This window comes from Pelodiscus sinensis, chromosome 2, assembly GCF_049634645.1.
Source record: "Pelodiscus sinensis isolate JC-2024 chromosome 2, ASM4963464v1, whole genome shotgun sequence".
Lineage (NCBI taxonomy): Eukaryota > Metazoa > Chordata > Testudines > Trionychidae > Pelodiscus > Pelodiscus sinensis.
The window spans coordinates 229021842-229041982 of record NC_134712.1 but is presented as its reverse complement, the minus strand read 5'-3'; the positions used below and the strand labels follow the sequence as shown (position 1 = coordinate 229041982).

At 42.6% G+C, this 20141-nt stretch overlaps 1 long non-coding RNA gene across 1 annotated transcript in view; it reads right to left on the bottom strand.

Moving 5' to 3' along the window:
• Positions 1 to 1272: 1272 nt before the first annotated feature.
• LOC102456494 (uncharacterized) overlaps positions 1273 to 20141 on the bottom strand; it is a 134228-nt gene continuing 115359 nt past the window's right edge. The window contains exons 5-6 of the long non-coding RNA XR_012902090.1: positions 4151 to 4290; positions 1273 to 3105 (exon numbers count right to left, since the gene is read on the bottom strand). This is a non-coding gene — a long non-coding RNA (uncharacterized LOC102456494). The remainder of the gene's footprint in view (positions 3106 to 4150; positions 4291 to 20141) is intronic.

The following is a 20141-nucleotide window of genomic DNA, read 5'->3' as shown; positions in this document are numbered from 1 at the left end:
AGAATCACTGGGAAATACCTTATTTCCTGCCATGATCCTCCCTGTCATTCAGGGCCAGCCTTAGGGGCAGGTGATCAGCACAGCTGCCTTTGAAGCCAACTTCTGGGAATACCAAATATGGTTATGGAGACGCTGAAAAAGTTTTCCATCCTAGGAAACAACATTGGTGACAGAGAGCTCAACTTGGAACTCAGTGGCTTCTGAGCTCAGTCACTCCAGCTATGTAAAATATGTAGTTGGAGTCAGCTTACCGCAAACCGAGCTTGGCACTGTCTTCACAGAGGGAGGCCAACAGGAGCAAATACTCCTGTGGGGTTCCCTTACTTCTTGTGACTGCAAAGAGTAGTGGCACTGACTGGAACCGCCCTCAGCATTTGATTTAGCGGGTCTTAACTAGACCTGCTAAATCGAATATCAGAAGATTGATCTCTTGTGTGGCAAGTGAAGATGTAGCCTAATAATCCCTCAATAAGTGAGCTGTCCTCCCTGATTGATCAGAAGAGACAACAGATCAGCATTTAAGTGTTGTAGCTATAGCAGCACAGTGACTGCTCAATGCATCCTGTGTCCACTGCTCTATAATACCTTGTCTGGCCGTGGCTCCAACTCTTGCCTGCTCTACTCCATTCCTAGTCCCTGCCTACCTATGAATTGATTACCGATTCCTGGCTTTGACATCTGGCTTGTCTCATGACCATGACTCTGATTCTGCCCTCTGATTCTTCTTTTACCACTAAGTCAAACTCCCCACCAGAATGACCACAGCAGGAGCTCAAACACATCTTCTCGGCTGTTGATGAGGTCCTGCGAAACTGCAGGCTATTGTTGCCTCGTTATGGCACTCTATGCTCAATACAACACAGATAGTCTATTTTGTCCACCCCAGCTCTCTCATCTATTGTCCCTGAGTCCGAGTTGCCCCTACCCTATGGCTAAGTCTAGATTGCATCCCTTTTCCGTAAAAGGGATGCAAATTAGACGTATCGCAATTGCTAATGAAGCAGGGATTTAAATCTTCCCCGCTTCATTAGCATAAAAATGGCTGCCGCTTTTTTTCGGCACAGAGCTTTGCCGGAAAAAAGCGCCAGTCTAGACATGGACCTTTCGGAAAATAAAGCCTTTTCTGAAAGATGCCTTATCCCTTATTTTAAGAGGGATAAGGGATCTTTCTGAAAAGGCTTTATTTTCCGAAAGATCCACGTCTAGACTGGTGCTTTTTTCTGGCAAAGCTCCGTGCCGAAAAAAAGCGGCAGCCATTTTTATGCTAATGAAGCGGGGAAGATTTAAATCCCTGCTTCATTAGCAATTGCGATACGTCTAATTTGCATCCCTTTTACGGAAAATGGATGCAATCTAGACGTAGCCCTCATGTTTTATGTGGATTATGCCAAGTTTCGTGGGTTCCTTAATCAGTGTTGTCTCCAGTTTGTGTTATTGTTATAGTCATATCCCTTGGATCAGTCCTGAGTGGGATTAATATTTAGCTTTATTACCAGAGAAGCCCTGAAATGGGTGTTCCTGCTCCTGGAAGAGTCTGGTCCTCTTCTTGAACATTTCAAGAGCTTTGTACAGACAGTGGTGGACATTTTCAACAACCCTGATCAAGAATGTATCATAGATGCTACTCTCCATGCTCAATAGCAGAGTATCATTGCCAAATATGCAGCAGAATTTTGATATCTAGCCACAGACACTTTGAAGTAGGAATAAGAGATCCTCCGGAAAAGGGCTTTTTTCCGGAGGATCGGGGCCAGTGTAGACGCTCTTTTCCGGCTTTTCTAAAAGTTGGAAAAAAGCGGCGGACATTTTTATTTAAATGCCGCGGGGGATATTTAAATCCCCCGCGGATTTCCCTATTACGACCTGTGAAATTAGCATGCCCCTTTCGGAAAAGGGGCCAGTGTAGACGAGCCCTCATTGGAATGAGGCTGTGACCTGTTTGCAGCCCTAGTCTACCAGATTCTAAGAACCAGTGGAACTTTCTTGGATTCAAGGCTTTATCTACAACAAGACCTTGTCACCAGGATTATCTCTACATTCCTAAGGGCAACTCCTGGCTTCAGTTTCTAAGGCTGTGCCATGATTTGCCCATGGTGGGACATATCAGCCAGTTTGCAACCTGGAATCTGATCCATATGTATTTCTGGTGGCAAATCTCACAAAGTAGAGTTAAAATCTATGTTGTTGGGTTAGATCAATAGGCCATCTAGTGCAGAATCTTCTCTCTGATACTGATCAATCCTAGATGCTTCAGCGGATGATCTAGACTAGAACCTCATAATAGAAAATTATGCAAGAAGAGGCAGTTAGTACTTGAATCATGAGTCTTCATTTGTCTTCTAATTTCTTTTATCCTATTTAATGTAATTTGGATATCCTTAATACTTATAGAAATGCCTAATCCTTTAAAAAACCCCAATAAAATCTACACCTCATTAACTTTTTATGACCGTAAGTTCCCAAGCTTAATTCTGGATTAGATAAAAAATATTTCCTTTGATCATTTAAAATTGGTATCTTTTAATTTCATTGGGTGTCCCCTTGTTCCTCCATGATGGCTTTGTTCTTTGCCTGTGCCCTGATCTCTTGACCCAGCAGAAGGGTGAAGTGCTTCACTCAGGCTAGAAATCTCTTTATCTGATTGCTTGGTACATAGCTTGTTGAAAAGGGAATACTTTCTATTTCTCAGTGAAAATATTCCACAGGAGTCATGTCTGTAAATGGAAATAGTTACAGGCCTTCCTCACTATAAGTCCAAGATATGTTCCAAAAAACCTTGGACTTATAGCGAAAAAACTTCATGTGGGGAATTTTTTTTCCACAGCTGACTTCCATTTGCACAAATTGGTGCTTTTTTCATGACTTAAGAATGGGGAATGGGAGGACTTCTAACGCATCAATTCCTTCAAGTGTCAATGACTTTAGTGTGGAATAGATGTGTACTGGGGCAACTTATAGTGGGGATTCCCTGTAAAAGATTTAGTCTGGATTGCTTCAAGAGATGTCTCCAGTGTCTTGTTATTTTCCCAGCCATTTTAGAATTTTCTTTGTCCTTGCTGGATTCTGTGTCATCCTGGGATCCACCAGATGATACTTTGCATGCACCTGAGAAACAAAGCAGTTTGTTTTCTTTTGTCATACAAACAGTATATTAAGGGTTTTTTGAAGGTATATTCAAAGCTAAAACCCGGAGACCCAATGGATTGAAAGCTTGGTTCTCATAAGGTTCATGGAGGCTCCTCTTGACATTCTTGACTTCTACTTCTGTTATTGAAGGTTTTTTCCCTAATGACTAGAGCATCTATCAGGAGCATTTCAGAACTGCAGGCTTTGTTGCAGATCCTCCTTATATACACTTTCACATGTCCTAAGATCCCATCCCAGAATTTTTACAATATAGGCTGTGGATTTTCATTTAAATTAGACATTTTTTACCAGTATTTACAGATTAAGGTTGGTTGCACACCTTGCATATTAAAAGGCCTCTTTGTTAATTCTTCAAAAGGACTAAACCTTTTATAAAGACCACAGAATGGTTTGGGCTTTTGGTGGAAGAGGTAAGGGCCGATCAGTTTTGGCCCAGATGTGATTTGAATGGATCAAAACAGGCTATATTCTTGTTGAAGTAACTGTAACTTTTTGACTCAGACATCTCCTGCTATTGGGATTAGTGGAAAAGTGGCAGTTTCTGCAGCATCTTCATGGCTACTACCTGGTTCTCAGATCATATATTTGCAAAGTATTATTTTTGTCCATATTAGGTTCAGATCAGAATGGAAGTTCCTTTCAATGAGGATCTGCAGAGGCAATGTCATGAACAAATAAAAGAGGTTATTTATTAATTTGTTTTCCTGGGGCCTGACCCAAAGCCTTTTGCATGTGTTACAATTACCAGATTTGTTTGAGATGTCAGTATTGCTTCCAAATAAAACCTTTTTCTAAGATATAACTGCTCATGTACAATACGTAATTTTCACATTGAAATAGTTCAGTTGTTTAAAACACAATTATCTAAAATACCAAAAGGGGTTACTCCATAAGGTGCCTGGAAAAATTATATATTCTAATAAGTTTTTTCAGTATAAACATTTACTTTTTTTAAAGCATCTGAAACGAAGTCCAAATTACATTTTTGTAGTGCTGAACTCACTTGATTTAAGTGTTTGTGTGGGAAGTCAGCGGCAGTTCCATGTCTATTCCTTCCAGCGTGATTCACCTTCATGGTGAGAATCCTCAAGAGACATAGGATTGGAGAGAGGATTACCCCGGAAGAATTCTTCCTATATTATCCTTAAAAAGAAAGAAAATTTAGTAAAGCAATTTGCAATCAAAGCCGAGGATTTGTTTGCCAAGTTTTAGTCCAATGAGAGTTGAAATGGCCAAGATATTTAATGCCAACAATTGAGGTTTGTAAAGGAAATACCAAATCAACCTTGAACTGAAAATAGGCAGATATCAAATTAGAGAGCAAATAATGCATTTGCTTTGTAGGTGGAGAAATCAACAAACTATTTTAAGAAAAACAGGAAAATAAGGCTTCTACTTGTCAGTTTGATTCAAAATATAAGCAAAAATGAACAAAAATGAAACAGAGCCTTGGAGGATTTATCAATGTATGTTGAGCATAAATTAAAATTTTTTGCACTCCGTAAAATGTGTGGAACATTTGCCCAGAGGACCAGTCCATGGAAGTAATTCTAGTAAATGTTGAGAAGGTACTCAAAAATGTTTCTTTATCTCACCATGTAAAGACTTCAATAATACCCTTAATGCCAAGTGCCAAAACAACAACAAAACCAAACAGAAGTTCTAATTTATCAAATTGGTTTTGTTGGATACAATGTAGAGCCTGTAAACTCACTGGTTGTTTTAAGGCAATTTTTCCATAAGGTATACATCGTTTATAAATCGTAACAGCATGCACTTGAATTCCATCACTTGAGAACTGACTTCAAAGGGACAGATCATGAGAACCTTACTCAGGGTGAACAGCACCTTATTCCAGGAAGTTAATAAGGTATTCAAATAGTGGGGTGCCACTAAACTGGAATCAGGGTATCAAAATCTGGCCTATATTATTAAACTGCCACAACTTTCATTTTATAAAGTATGAAAAAGACCACTTTATGTGCATTGACCTGTGTGTTTTCTGCCGTACAAAGAATGTATTTTAGTCAGAAGAAACACTTATGCTTGAAAAAGCACTTGACTGAATTATTAGGTTTATTCTTTAGTGAATTTTGCCCATCTCAGATTTGTAATGGACTATCAGCGTGGTGTTGTGCATTGCTGCCAAATCACAAACACCAGTCTGTAAGCATCAGCAATCTACAAAGAGCTTGCTCAAGCAATTTCTGCTCCACAATATTGAGGTTTAGTTAAAGTCTTCAACAAGGACTGGTTAGTCAATAGCAATAATGGTTGGCCTGTTCTATTTAGAACAGCTATGAATGGCTGGCTTATTGTTTTCAAATGCTAGCCCATCCCTTTTGAAATTCTGTTTAGCTCTGGAAAAGTCATAACACAGCAGATTACTTCTGAGATCTCCACTCTATATAACTTAAAATAAGAGCAACCAGATAATAATTGTGTAAAATATTAATATTTATATATGCTCATAAATACCTTTTGGTATCAAGCTGTAGTCTTGTTTATTTCATGTTATTGTTTTCTATTTTTTCTGAATGTTTTTTTTTCTCCTGTAAGATGTTTATTTAGTCTTCATTTTTAGGTTAACTACAGAGGAGCCTTGTTAAGGGCAAATTTTTATCCCAAGATACACAGTACTACAGATTGTTCCTGTTTTGCTTAATCAATATATAAACTGTTGTTTTAACCTACCAAATAAAATCATGCACGAGTTTTCCTGCTGAAATGATCTGTAGTAGTCTGAATATATCATTCAACTTTTCTTATATGCTATCCTTGCTACCAGCAAATAAAATATTGTAACTATACTATTAATGGTCATAACTAATGCTATCAGCTTTATAAACCACTGCTTTCAGGTTTTTATAACTCAGCCATTAAAGAGCATTCTAGGTTGAAATTTAGCACACATAGTCTGAGCCTGGCAATGAATTTATTTTCCAAAATGCGAACAATGCAATTATCTGCTTGGCTATGTTAAAATTGTTTAGAATGTTGATGGGTAAGAAGGGCTTCATGGTGAGATCTGCAAAGTGTTTGCCTGTTCTGTGCATCACTCTAGTCAGTCCCACCATCCTCTAACTCTCAAGGGCACCAAATTAATTAATCATTTTAAAGGGAGAGGCAGGATAATTCAAAATCTTTCATAGAGTTTTGAGCATAAGTAATAACTTTAAACCAAAGAGTGGGATTTTCAGAAGTGCTCTGCTCCTCCTAAGTCAGTGATAGAACTCCCACTGCCTTGCTTGGGACCAGAATTAAGCTAACACTCAGGCTACGTCTAGATTGCATCCCTTTTTCGTAAAAGGGATACAAATTAGATGTATTGCAATTGCTAATGAAGCGGGGATTTAAATCTCCCCCACCTCATTAGCATAAAAATGGCTGCCGCTTTTTTCGGCTCGGAGCTTTGCCGGAAAAAGGCGCCAATCTAGACGCGGATCTTTCGGAAAATAAAGCCTTTTCTGAAAGATCCCTTATCCCTCTTAAAATAAGGGATCCTTCGGAAAAGGCTTTATTTTCCGAAAGATCTGTGTCTAGACTGGCACTTTTTTCCAGCAAAGCTCCGAGCCAAAAAAAAGCGGCAGCCATTTTTATGCTAATGAAGCATGGGAGATTTAAATCCCTGCTTCATTAGCAATTGCGATACGTCTAATTTGCATCCCTTTTACGGAAAAGGGATGCAATCTAGACGTAGCCTCAATGTTTTTGAAAATTCCACCCAAAATCCATACAAAAATTTAGGACATAGATTTAGGATTCTATCCTGATATTTAAGAATTATACACCGTATTTTACCTAACTACTTATGTCCCTTTGTTCCAGAGTATGTGCTTTGCTTTATGGCACACTTTGAAGGTCCATTTCTCCTCTCATTTATATTGGCATGAATCAGGAGTAAATCCTTTGATATAAAAAAATTGGTGTAAGTGAGTGGAGAATCAGGCCTCTGTTTCTAAGATATGCTGCCACTGAAGTCCACGTAGATATAGATTCATGTACATTTCAGTACAAATTGGGACAAATAATGCCTTGCCTTGAGTACTTGGAGCACACAGACTGAGGCCTTGTCTACACTAGAGAGTTTTGCCAACAAAAGGCAGCTTTTGTTAACAAAACAGTGAATGCATACTCACTATGGCTGTCTACACTGCAGTGTTATTTTGGAATAATTGATGTTATTCGAAAATAACATAGAATCATAGAACCATAGAGCTGGAAGAGACCTTAGAAGGCCAACAAGTCCAGTCCCCTGCCCAAAGCAGGACCAATCCCAATTAAATCAACCCAGCCAGGGCTTTGTTAAGCCGAGACATAAACACCTCTAGGGATGGAGACTCCACTACTTCCTTAGGTAACCCATTCACGTGCTTCACCACCCTCTTAGGGTGTGTCTAGACTACATGCCTCCTTCGACGGAGGCATGTAGATTAGCCAGATCGGAAGAGGGAAATGAAGCCTCGATTAAAATAATCGCGGCTTCATTTAAATTTAAATGGCTGCCCCGATCTGCCGATCAGCTGTTTGTCGGCAGATCGGGGCAGTCTGGACGCGACGCGCCGACAAAGAAGCCTTTCTTCATCGGCACAGGTAAGCCTCGTGAAACCAGGCTTACCTGTGCCGATGAAGAAAGGCTTCTTTGTCGGCGCATCGCGTCCAGACTGCCCCGATCTGCCGACAAACAGCTGATCGGCAGATCGGGGCAGCCATTTAAATTTAAATGAAGCCGCGATTATTTTAATCGCGGCTTCATTTCCCTCTTCCGATCTGGCTAATCTACATGCCTCCGTCGAAGGAGGCATGTAGTCTAGACACACCCCTAGTGAAGTAGTTTTTCCTAGTATCCAACCTGGACCTCTCCTACTGCAACTTGAGACCATTGTTCCTTGTTATGCCATCCATCATTATTGTGAACAGCCTTTCTCCATCCTCTTTGAAACCTCCCTTGAGGAAGTTGAAGGCTGCTATCAAATCCCCCCCCTCACTCTTCTCTTCTGCAGACTAAATAGACCCATCTCCCTCAGCCTCTCCTCAAAGGTCATATGCTCCAGCCCCCTAATCATTTTAGTTGCCCTCCGCTGAACTCTCTCCAATGCATCCACATCCTTTCTATAGCGGGGGCCCAGAATTGGACACAATACTCCAGATGTGGCCTCACCAGAGCTGAGTAAAGAGGAATAATCACATCTCTGGATCAACTGACAATGCTCCTCTTAATGCAATCTAATATGCCATTAGCCTTCTTGGCTACAAGGGCGCACTGTTGACTCATGTCCAGCTTCTCATACACTGTAATCCCAGGTCCTTTTCTACAGAACCACTACTTAGCCAGTTGTTCCCCAGCCTGTAACAATGCTTGGGATTCTTCCGTCCCAAGTGCAGAACTCTTCACTTGTCCTTGTTGACCCTCATCAGATTTCTTGTAGCCCAATCCTCTAATTTATCTAAGTCACTCTGGATTCTATAGCTGCCCTCCAGCATATCTACCTCTTCCCCTAGCTTCATGTCATCCGCAAACTTAGGGTGCAATCTATCCCCTCATCCAGGTCATTAATAAAGATGTTGAACAAAACTGGTCCCAGAACTAAACTTTGGGGCACTCCACTAGAAACCAACCACCATCCTGACATTGAGCCGTTGATACCCGCTGGGCCCGACCTTCCAGACTGCTTTCTATCCATCTTACTGTCCATTTATCCAATCCACATTCCCTTAACTTGCTGGCAAGAATATTGTGGGAGACCGTATCAAAAGCCTTGCTGAAGTCAAGGTATATCACATCCACTGACTTTCCCATATCCAAAGAGCCAGTTACATCATTATAGAAGCTAATCAGATTGGTCAGCCATGACTCGCCCTTCATGAATCCATGCTGACTATTCTTGATCACCTTCCCCTCTTCCAAATGCTTCAAAATGGATTCCTTGAAAATCCCCTCCATGATTTTTCCAGGGACTGAGGTAAGACTGACCGGCCTATAGCTCCCTGGATCATCCTTCTTCCCTTTCTTAAAGATGGGCACTACATTTGCCTTTTTCCAATCATCTGGGATCTCTCTTGACCTCTACCACTTTTCAAAGATAATGGCCAAAGGCTCCGCAATGATATTTGCCAATTCCCTCAGTACCCTCGGATGTATTAAGTCCGGACCCATGGATTTGTGTACGTTTAGCTTTTCTAAATAGCTGCTAACCTGTTCTTTTTCCACCAAGGGCTATCCACCTTTGTCCCATATTGCATCATTTAGCACATTAGTCTGGGAGCTGACCTTGTCTGTGAAGACAGAGGCAAAGAAAGCATTGAGTACTTCAGCTTTCCCCACATCATCTATCACTAGGTTACTGCCCTCATGCAGTAGGGGCCCCACACCATCTCTGATCACCTTCTTCTTGCTAACATGCCCGTAGAAACCTTTCTTGTTATCCTTCACATCCCTTGAGAGTTGCAATTCCAATTGCGCTTTCACCTTCCTGATAACTCCCCTGCATTCTCAAGCTACACATTTATACCCCTCCCTAGTCATCTGTCCAAATTTCCACTTTTTGTAAGCTCCCTTTTTGTGCTTAAGTTCACCAAGCTGGAGGACTTCTTACTCTGACTCCTGTAACCCTCATTTTATGAGAAGTAAGGGAAGTTGGAGGAAGAGTGTTCTAACTTGGATTTCCTGCTGTGTAAATAGTGCCGAAGGCCGAAATAAGCTATTGCAACTTAAGCTACGCAATTGACTTAGCTCAAGTTGCGTAGCTTATTTTGACATTAGCCCTGTTGTGTAGACATGCCCTATGGTACAACTTTTGCTGGCAAAAGTGCCCTATTTGGGTAACCAAATAAAACTACTCTGATGAGAGACATAAGGCATTTTGTGCAACATTTTTGTCAACTTTATCACTCTAATTGGCCTCCAGGAGGTGTCCCACAATGTCCATCCTGATTGCTCTGGTCACAAGGTTGAACTCCACTCCCCTGAGCCAGAAAAACAATTGTCTTCCCCTCCCACTTAGAAACCCCGGAATTTTTGAAATTCCATTTCCTGTGACTTGCCATGGAGAGGTCTCATTGCATCCTTCCAGGTGACCATGGTGTCTTATCATAGAAAATGCTCTTCCAACTGGACAACTGTAGAGCTGCTGGATCTGCTCAGTATATGGGAAGAGGAGGCTCTGCAGTCCCAGCTACGCTGCAGTCATAGGGATTTTGACACCTATAGGCAGATTTCTCAAGGCTTGTGTAAAATTGGGTATGATTGGGACTCATTGCAGTGCAGAGTGAAGACAAAGGAGCTGAGACAGGCATACTGTAAGAAAAGGAAGGCAAACCATTGCTCCGGTGCAGCACCTAAGACCTGCTGGTTCTATAAGGAGCTGGATGCTATCCTCAGTGGTAACCCCACCTCTATTGCCAAGATCCCTGTGGATACTTGTGCAGGCAAGGAGGTGGCAGACAAGGGACCTCACCCGGAGGCTGAAGTAATTGACAAAGAGGTGGAGTTAGAAGACAATGTGGAGCTCAGAACAGGATCAGTTGGTGGGGCAGGCAGCCAGGAACTCTTCACTTCTCCAGAGCTGTCTAGTCAGTCTCAGCAATTGCTCTCCAATAACCAAGAAGCAGGAGAGGAGAAACCTGGTAAGTAGCAGTGGATTGTGTAGTACAGAGGTGGGTTCAGGATATAGAAATGTACAAGGCTGGCTGCATTTCTGTGTTGGACATTTCCCTGTGCAGCCAATCAGTATGGTGGAACAGGGTGTTGATGTATGCCGATATCTCACAGGAATCCTCCAAAGAGGTTTCTAGGAATGTCACTCAACAATCCTCTGCTGAAGGTTCCTTGGCAGAGCTGCTTTTCCTCACACTATTCAACAATCATTTGTGCAGGGACCTAAGCAGCACATAGGAGAGCAGCAGAGGGATGAAGGTAGAAGCCACAAACGTGTAATAGTTGTATCCTCAATTTTTTTGCTTACTCTCAGCAGTGAGTTGTCTGCTACAATAACCACTGCCTCTGGAAAAGCACAGGAGAATTTTAGAATTTTCCCCTTGTTGGCTGCACCACAACCCTTGCTGAGTGCTCTCTTCCCTATGTAGCTTTGGGTGTTTGTTAAGATGTGTGCTTGCCAAGGGTCAGTGAGACGGTAATTGTTACGTTACCATGGATGTATTTCACTGCAATGTTTCAATAATGTGTGTGGACTTAACAATCATGCATTGTTCCTTGTGCTTCAGCACATGAGCCAAACATCAAATAAGAAAGTGCCCAAGATGGATCAAAGGAGACATGTTTTGGGAGGTACTTCACTTAGCCAGTGCAGAGGGAAGGGAATGCAAGGAGTAGAGGGAAGCTACAAGGCAGGACAGAAAAGAAAATCAGGGGTTTGTTAAGGATTCTAGTGAGAGATGATTAAAGTCATGGAGGAACAGATGCTGAGGTCCTTAATAATGCTGCAAACTGAGCAGATGCAGGCTTGCCTTCCCCTGCAGCACATTCAGAACTCTTTTCCAGACCTTCCCACCAACTCTGCCTGAACAGTCCTTTCTGCTTTCTGGGACATCTCAGTTTTCCCTTCACTCCACACCCTTAGGCAACTTTCTAAAGGATAGCAAAATCTACACACAGCTCTGAAAGTCTTCCCTTCTCTAGTTCCTCCTTTTTCGTCAAGCATCTTTGTGTGAGTATGAGTTATTTCGTGTGCAAAAGACAAAGTGTTTCAATGGTAAGTCATCTTTGGCCTTGTCTATACTTACCTGGAAGATTGAATTAAGATATGCAACTCCATTAATGTTAATTGCATAGCTCGAGTCAACGTAACTTAATTCGACTTTTGGCGCCATCTCCACAGCAAAAAGTCAACGGGAGTAAACACTTCCATTGACTTCCCTTACTCCTCGTGAATTGAGGAGTACCAGCATCAATGGGGGCACCCTCAGCATTCAGTTTAATAGGTCTTTACTTGACCCACTAAATTGAACTCCGGAAGATTGACTACCACAGGGTTGATCTTCCTTGTAGCGAAGACATGGCCTTTATTTGCAGAATTCAACTCTCCTCACAAATATGCAGTAGTGCTCAGCAAACAAGGGCCATTGAAAAATGCTGCAAAAGAAAGGTGGAAGCCCATGGAATGCTGGGATAGAAAACTGTGCATCATGGGACATTGATCCCAATCCCACGGTGTGCCATGATCCACTCCTGTTTCCCACAAGCCCTAGTGACAAAGAGTGATGAGCTGTGGAATAGTGCATTGCTCATACTATTGATGATAACTCCCCAACTGTGGATGTGCTCTGCTGACAGAGAGGACAAGTGTAAACATGCAGTACCCTTTTTTTATAGCACTTGTTGATGTAACTTTTGTTAAAAAACCCCACTATATAGTGAAGACAAGACCTGAGTCTAAGGGTATGTAAACACGGCACCATTATTTCAGAATAACTGCTGTTTTTTTAAAATAACAAAGTGCACATCTACACACAAGCAGTTATTTCGACATAATGTTCAGATGGAGGACTTCTTACTCTGACTCCAGTAATCCTCATTTTACAAGGATTAAGGGAAGTTGGAGGAAGAGTGCTCTATTTCGAAATAAGTGCTGTATAGACATGCCCACATTTGAAATAAGCTATTTTGACTTGATCTACGCAATTAGCATAGCTCAAGTTGCATAGTTTATGTCATAATCAGAAAGAGTGCTTACCAGCACCCGGTGACTAAGGGGTTAACTCAGGTACCTAGCAAAGGTGTTGGGTAGTCAGACAATAAGAATGCAGGTATGAATTTCAAACTGGAAAAGAAGAGTTTTTCTCTCTTTCTTCTTTGTTTGAGATCAGAGCAGTTTTTTCCAGGGACTGAGGGAGATGGGAGATGCTTCTGTCTCCAAGAATGGACTTCTTAAAATGTCTAGGTAGGGAAAAGTTTAGATAGTCTACCAGAGTTAATTGTTTTATTTCTTTGGGGGTTTTGAAATCATGTCTGAGCTGGCTAATTCTTTTTATCTTTTGTAACTAAGGATTACAGGCCAGGGGCTTTCCTTGAGTATCTATATCAAATGGTGGCTCTTTCCATATAGCCAATTTACTATGCTTGCAACTGTAGTTTTGTTTTTATAAGAAAAGATTGTTTTTTTATTCTAATTAACCATATTGGTTGATTCTTGTGTTCTGGAAGGTCTGTCTGGGTGTATCTGCATGCCTCTGACTGAGGGGTCAGCTACTAGAGACTGTAGCTTGTTTTTCTCTTTTTCTTGTCAAGCTCTTTGGGGAAAAAGAGCTTGGGGTACCCCTGGGGTTGGTTTCAAGTGTCCATCCATTTCTGTTTTTATTTTGAGCATCAAAGCACTTGATGGTGGCAGTGAGTCCACCAAAATCTGGGTATTAGGGTTGGGGTGGGGCAGTTTTGGTACCAGTGCTGGTAAAGGCAAGGTTTTGGAGTGCTCTCGCGGGCCCCCAACTTCTGCATTCATAGTGCCATAGTGCCAAGTGAATAAGTGCTTGACAGCTTATTTCTAGTTTAGCCCTGCTGTGTAGATGTATCCTAAGAGGTTCAAAAGGAGTGTGATAAATTTGCAGTATCAGATTTTGTCTCTAGAATGGAACTTCCTTGAGATAAAACATCACTGCTGCCTATATTATTTTACAGTCTCACTGTTATGGTGGCATTACTCACAGATATCCCCTAGGTAGGTTAGAATCGGGAGTCTTATCAGTTCAGCCACAATATTGTCCTTTCACACTTTTAAAATAAATCACTTTCCCACCCAAACTTAAAAGATATGTCTTGGTATTATCACAAGATTGTCTGCTCTTCACAAAAACTAAAGTAGAGTTTGGGTATATCTGGACGTTTAGATTTTATCACAATTTCCCCTCCACATTAAATTGTGGTTATAATCAGAAAAATGAAAGTGGCACCTTTTTATTTAACAGATCTGCCCCTGTGTTGGTCTTGTGGGTATCTTTTTACTTTAGTTTCAAGAACACATTTAATTTCTTTTTAAATTTCTGACAACCCTGCAAAAGTAAGTTAGCTCTAGATGAATGAGTTCATTCTGGCTCATTGCTCCAACTCACTTATCAAGGTATAATAGCATTTGTTCTTCTGAATCAAAATAAGGATAAAAATGCTATACATACAGACGTCTGGGCAAATCTCTCTGTGCTTCATCTGTAAAAATGGGAATCATCATATTTCTCTACCTACTGGAGATGTTGTGAGAATAAATACATTAGAGACTGTAAAACACTTTGGGACCTACTGATGAGAAGGACTGTTTAAGATTTGTCTATTTTTAATACTTTCAGGGACAATTGTCACTGACTTCTTTCCACTGACACTGATGAAAATGTAGCGTTAGCAGAAATTTTGCATCATTGAATCAAAATAATAAAATGCATTAATAGCAGGAAAGAGTAAAATCCTATCACTCAAAAACGTAAGTAGCATTCTAACAAATTGTTAGATTGAGCCTCGAATCAGAATGGATACCAATTTTGTTGTGGAGTTATTTGCAGTTATGGAGACAAGATGTTTTTATCTATATCACAGCCCCTAAAGTGACTGGAAAAATTCAAGGAATGAAAATATATATTTCAAGCAAAAAATTGAATACAAAACTCTAGTCAGAATTCTTGGAAATCTTTCTTTGATTATATGAAGTAAGAAAATAGTTTGACATTTTGAAGAAAATTGATACATTGTATATGTATTTTTTTCCTACCTAGGTTTTTCCTGCATTGGATTTAGTGCTTGTGTAAGTTGCTGGATAGACTACTCTGAAAAATAGTCTTCAGATTATACATAGCGCAAATGCAACAGCAATAGAAGCTTCCCCATTCTATTCTTCAAATGAGGCCTCAGCCATGGCCCACAGAAACAACTTTAGAGGTGAGAGGCTCCTATAGTTCTTATGACCTGTTATAATCCAGGCTTTATGCTGAGAACACCAGCAAGAGGAGTTTGTAGAGGGAGTTCTCCAGATAAAGGAGGAAGCTAATATAGGACCCTTGAGGAAGTGGTCTGTCTGTAGTGTGTATTTGTGTTTGTGTTTGGGGTTTTCTTGCTGTATGCTGAGCTTGTGTTTGGCTGTTTGTTTTTTTTGTTTTTTGTTTTTTTTTCTTCCCGTTCCCCTTCTCCCCCACCCCCAACATGGAGTGTGTGCTGTGGCTGGCAGGTGGAAGCTGTGAGCTTCTAATCAGGGTTTGAAATCTAGAAGCCTCTGCTCATTGGTTGAGCCTTAATCCAGGGTAGGAGCTATCAGGCAGTCCAGGGCTTTATAAAGGAGTGAGTCAGCGACAAGGGTCCTTGTGAACAGGGGCTGTTAACAGGGAGTTTGGAGAGAGAGTTGGGAAGGGGGCTCACCATGACACACTCATCATTCTTTAACATCCTTTCACTACACTCATTCTCTTCAAGGAGGCATTTAATAACAACTAAAGAATCTCTCAGAAGGAAGGCAGGTATGGATGGTGATAGGTCTGCTGTTACCGGCACAGCATGTGCCATGTTTGTCTTCCTCCTGGAAGAAAGAAGGGATTTAATCTGCACTAAGTGCAAGCTGGTCACCATTTTGGAAGAAAAAATTAGAGGACTTGAGGCCCAAGTATTGACCCTATGTTCCATCAGAGAGGATGAAGACTTCCTCGATAGAAGGCAGCTTTGGCAGGGACCTCTCAGGGAAGAAATCAGAATGGAACACCATCTACAGGAAGGCCTGGGATGCGTAGTCCTAGAGATGAGGGTTCCACTACCACCACCCCCAAAAGAAGAAGACGGGTGGTGGTGGTCGGGGACTCCCTCCTAAGAGGGACTGAGTCATCCATCTGCCATCCAGACCTGCAATCTCAAGAAGTGTGCTGCTTCCTGGGAGCTCGCATTCAGGATGTGACTGAGAGTCTTCCAAAAGTGATTAAACCTTTGGCTCTCTACTCCTTCTTGCTTCTCCATGTAGGAACTAACGAAATGGCCAAGAATGACCTTGAGCAGGTCACAGCAGATTATGTAGTGCTGGGAAGAAGGATGCAGGAATTTGAAGTGCAAGTGTTGTTCTTGTCCATCCTTCCGGTTGAAGGAAAAGATCCAGGTGGGTATTGTCAAATTGAGGAAGTAAATGCATGCTTGCGCAGGTGGTGTCGGAGAGAGGGCTTTGGTTTCTTTGACCATGGGACTCTGTTCTGATCCACCTAACCAAGAGAGGAAAGAGCATCTTTGCGGGCAGGCTTGCAAACCTAGTGAGGCGGGCTTTAAACTAGGTTTGTTAGGGGACAGTGACCTAAGCCCTGAGGTAAGTGAGGAAGTCGGACACCGGGAAGAATCACAAGGAGGAACAAGCAACAAAGGAGGACCCCGATTCGGATGGAGAAGGTAGGGCGATCAACTGGTTATCTAAGGTATTTGTACACCAATGCAAGAAGCCTGGGAAACACACAGGAAGAATTATAAACCCTGATTTGATTGGAATAACAGAGACTTGGTGGGATGACTCGCATGACTGGAGCACTGTTATGGAAGGGTATAAACTGTTCAGGAAGAACAGGCAGGGGAGAAAAGAAGGAGGAGTTGCACTGTATGTAAGAGAGCAGTATGATTGCTCGCAGCTCCAGTACTTAGAGGGAGAAAAGACTGTGGAGAGTCTATGGGTTAAATTTAGAGGTGGAAGCAACAAGGGCGATGTTGTGGTTGGTGTCTGCCGTAGACTGCCAGATAAGGTGGATGAGGTAGATGAAGCTTTCTTTGCATAACTGAGAGAAGCTTCCAGATTGCAGGCCCTGGTTCTCATGGGGGACTTTAATCACCTCGACATCAATTGGGACACCAATACAGCAGTACACAGACAATCCAGGAAGTTTTTGGAGAATGTTGGGGACAACTTCTTGGTACAAGTGCTGCAGGATACGACCAGGGGCCATGCACAGCTTGACCTGCTGCTCACAAACAGGGAGGAACTAGTAGGGGAAATAGAGGTGGGTGACAACCTGGGAAGCAGCGATCATGAGATGGTAGATTTCAGGATCCTGACCAAAGGAAGAAAGGAGAGTAGTAAAATACACTCCCTGGACTTCAGAAGAACAGACTGACTCCCTCAGAAAACTGATGGGCAGGATTCTCTGGGATGCTTACATGAAGGGGAAAGGAGTCCAGGAGAGCTGGCAGTATTTTAAAGAACCCTTATTAAAGGCACAGGGAGAAACCATCCCGATGCGAAGCAAGAAAAGCAAAAAAGAAAAGCGACCAGATTGGCTTACTAGGGACATCCATGGTGAGCTTAAACATAAAAAGGAAGCTTACAAGAAGTGGAAACTTGGACAGATGACTAGGAAGGAGTATAAATATATTGCACGAGAATGCAGGGGAGTTATCAGGAAGGCGAACGGGCAATTGGAATTGCAGCTGGCAAGGAATGTGAAGGGTAACAAAAAAGGTTTCTACAGGCATGTTAGCAATAAGAGGGTGATAAGAGGGTGTAGGGCCCTTTCTGGATGAGGGAGGTAACCTAATGACAGATGATGTAGGAAAAGCTGAAGTACTCAATGCTTTCTTTGCCTCTGTCTTCACAGACAAGGTCAGCTCCCAGACAAATGCACTAGGCAACGCAGTACGGGAAAGAGGTGGACAGCCCTGGGTGAGGAAAGAACAAGTTAGGCACTATTTAGAAAAGTAAACATACACAAATCCATGGGCTCAGATTTAATGCATCTGAGGGTACTGAGGGAGTTGGCAAATGTCATTGCGGAGCCTTTGGCCATTATCTTTGAAAAGTGGTGGAGATCAAGAGAGATCCCGGACGATTGGAAAAAGGCAAATGTAATGCCCATCTTTAAAAAAGGGAAGAAGGACAATCCAGGAAACTACAGACCAGTCAGCTTTACATCAGTCCCCGGAAAAATCATGGAGGGGATCCTCAAGGAATCCATTTTGAAGCACTTGGAAGAGGGGAAAGTGATCAGGAATAGTCAACATAGATTCATTAAGGGCAAGTCATGCCTGACCAATCTGATTAGCTTCTATGATGAGGTAACTGGCTCTGTGGACATGGGGAAGTCAGTGGATGTGATATATCTTGACTTTAGCAAAGCTTTTGATACGGTCTCCCACGATATTCGTTCCCACAAGTTAAGGGAGTATGGATTGGATAAATGGACTGTAAGATGGATAGAAAGGTGACTAGACTGTCGAGCCAGTGATCAATGGCTCGATGTCAGGTTGGCAGTCGGTTTCTAGGGAAGTGCCCCAGGGATCTGTCCTTGGACCGGTTTTGTTCAACATCTTTATTAATGACCTGGATGAGGGGAGAGATTGCACCCTCAGCAAGTTTGCAGATGATACTAAGGTAGGGGGAGAGGTAGATATGCTGGAGGGCAGGGATAGGGTTCAGAGTGACCTGGACAGATTAGAGGATTATGCCAAAGGTAATCTGATGAGGTTCAACAAGGACAAATGTAGAGTCCTGCACTTGGGACAGAAGAATCCCAAGCATTGTTAAAGGCTGGGGACCGAATGGCTAAGTCGCAGTTCTGCAGAAAAGGACCTGGGGATTACAGTGGATGAGAAGCTGGATATGAATCACCAGTGTGCCCTTCTAGCCAAGAAGGCTAATGGCATATTAGGGTGCATTAGGAGGAACAGATCCAGAGAAGTGATTATTCCCCTTTATTCAGCTCTGGTGAGGCCACATCTGGAGTATTGTGTCCAGTTCTGGGCCCCCTGCTATGGAAAGAATGTGGATGCATTGGAGAGGGTCCAGCAGAGGGCAACCAAAATGATTAGGGGGCTGGAGCACATGACCTATGAGGAGAGACTGAGGGATTTGGGTTTGTTTAGTCTGCAGAAGAGAAGAGTGAGGGGGGATTTGATAGCAGCCTTCAACTTCCTGAAGGGTTGTTCCAAAGAAGATGGAGAAAGGCTGTTCACAGTAGTGATGGATGGCAGAACAAGGAGCAATGGTCTCAAGCTACAGTGGGAGAGGTCTAGGTTGGATATTAGGAAAAATTATTCACTAGGAGGATGGTGAAATACTGGAATGGGTTACCTAGGGTAGTAGTGAAGTTTCTATCCCTAGAGGTATTCAAGTCTTGGCTTGACAAAGCCCTGGCTGGGTTGACTTAGCTGGGATTGGTTCTGCTTTGGGCAGGGGGGCTGGACTTGATGACCTTCTGAGATCTCTTCCAGCTCTATGATTCCATGAAGAATCACTGTTGTGATGCAGTTTTTGTTCTGCAATTACTTTTGACTGGTGTCACAAATTAGGCAGGAAGCATTCCAGCCACTCACTGGATGTTATAAGAGGAATCCAAGCCTCTGTGTTTCTGCATCCAGGGATGGCAAATATCATAGACCAGGGAAGGCTTAGCTTCCCTAGCCCAGGCTGTGACCCTGCCCATGTTCCACCCTCACCAAAGCCAGTGGGAGCTCAGTACCAGCTGTGGCTTAAGCTCCAGGTTCAGCTGGAACAAGCAGGGGTGGAGTGGCTGGTTGAGGGTGGGGGGAGGGTTTGAACTAGTTGGTATGGCCCAGGGTGGCTCAGGCCAGCTTCGGAGGATGGGGCAGACCAGCGTGGGTGGGGTAGGCCAACCAAAGTGGAACAGACCATGGGGGTTTGGGGCTCCAGCCATGGGGGGGGTAAAAGGGACTCAGCTGCAGGGCCTCAGGTAAAAGGGTTTGGTGGGCTAGCCTCCCTGCAAGGGAAATTTGCCAGCCATCCATGCCTGGATCCCCTGGATATTTCAAGTCAGAGTCCCTTGGGTTGTCCAGATCCTTCTGCTTTAGTGCATAGCTTTTGTACTGCAACATAAAGCCTTCTGCCTGCATAAGCTTGCTTCCTTTTTCTTTGACCCCTTCCTTCTTCCTCTCTGGCCCTTTGTTTATGGTTACTTACTAAGTTTCCACTACTCCTACCATCCTCCAGTGGGTTAAGCTAAAGTGTTTTTCTAAGAATGCAGTTGCTTTTAAGCATAAACTTTGCAAGGTCTAAGTATTGTTGTTAACATAAAGAACTCCCCATTTT